Raw genomic sequence first — 1,618 nt, 5'->3', positions numbered from 1 at the left:
TGATGGACTGCAACTGGGAACACAAACTAAACTAGCCCGATGCTGGATTGGTTGCTCCAACATGGAACTGAAGCTCGGGACACTGGCTCTGATTTTAGCTCTGCTGAAACACCAGCTACACTTCTTCCTTGGTGGGACAAAGGGAAATAGAAAAGTCAGGGGTTTGATTTCATGGAAATAAAGCTTTCTACAAGAGCTCCTCCTCCTGTGCCAGTCTCAGAAAATATTGGGATATCATAAGAAATCAACTCCCATCAGCAACAGGTGGGGACAAGGACCTCTCCCCACCAGTAACACTTTTCTTATTGTCTTTAATTTTTAAACTTAGACACATGCAAACACCCCATGAGAACATTCAAATAACACTCTCCCACCTAATATGGTTTCAAACTTAATTTAAAACATAGGAATGCACCTGTGTCTCACGTTTTAAATTTATATTAAAGGAGGCAACAGTCACCGGGCCGGGTGTGGAAGGAATGAATGCTGGATGCCAATCACACGTGTACTTTAGGAAGCCAGGTGTATTAAAAAGTGACTGCTTTACTTAGGGCTAAGCAAGTGTAGGAGATGTGCTCCTAACCAAGTTTTTAAACAGATGGATTTTTGTTGGGAAACCTAACAAATTTTGAAATATATTAGAAAAAAATCTGGGAAAAGTACCTCATCAAAAATTAATGGGCATTGCCTTGTTAGAACTCTATGCTATTGACAGAGCCTGGTAAAAAAAATAAAATAAAATGTTCAAACAACATTTTCTTAACCATTTAATCTCTGAACAAGCACATAATTCATCTTGTAATTGCCCTATGTATACAGCATACATTTTTATTTTATCTTTAAGGCTATATTGTTGTTTATTAATATTAGAGACCATTAATCATTCTCTTTTATTTTACCCAGTAATAGTTGTTCTGTCACCATTTAATTTTTTAAAAATCAATTGGCCAATTAAATAAAACAGCCCAGTTGAGTATATAGCAAGTAAATAGAACTACCTTACAACAACCATGTCTGTCAATCACGTGTTTGTAATTATCTGGCCCTGGAAATTTAGAGATATGGGTAGAAGGAGACAGATTATCTAGTCCAACCTCCTCACTTTGTTACCAAACTCAAGGGTCAAGAGGTCGTCGCTTAGGGTGCTCCATTCAAAAACCAGACATGGTTGTTGCAAGGTAGCTCTATTTACTTGCAGCAAGCAAAGGAGACGAGGGTTCATCTCTGGGAGGGGAAACTTAGCATTGCTTATAGTCACAACTTGATCAATTACACATTGGTTTCTCTTTGCAGTTGGCTGCATTAATCTGGTTGAGTTCCTGTGAAATCCATCCTTTTTACAGCTGGCCTGCAAAAGACTGCTACATTTTAACATTTAGCAAGAATAGCATTTAGTGCCGAAACCGGTTTGGCTCAGTGGATAGAGCGTCGGCCTGAGGACTCAAAGGTCCCAGGTTCGATTCCTGTCAAGGGCATGTACCTGGGTTGCGGGCACATCCCCAGTAGGAGATGTGCAGGAGGCAGCTGATCGATGTTTCTCTCTCATCGATGTTTCTAGCTCTCTATCTCTCTCCCTTCCTCTCTGTAAAAAATCAATAAAATATATTAAAAAAAAAAG

This window comes from Myotis lucifugus, unplaced genomic scaffold (assembly GCF_000147115.1).
Source record: "Myotis lucifugus unplaced genomic scaffold, Myoluc2.0 scaffold_24, whole genome shotgun sequence".
Lineage (NCBI taxonomy): Eukaryota > Metazoa > Chordata > Mammalia > Chiroptera > Vespertilionidae > Myotis > Myotis lucifugus.
The sequence above is the reverse complement of the archived record's forward strand: the minus strand, read 5'-3'. Positions refer to the sequence as shown.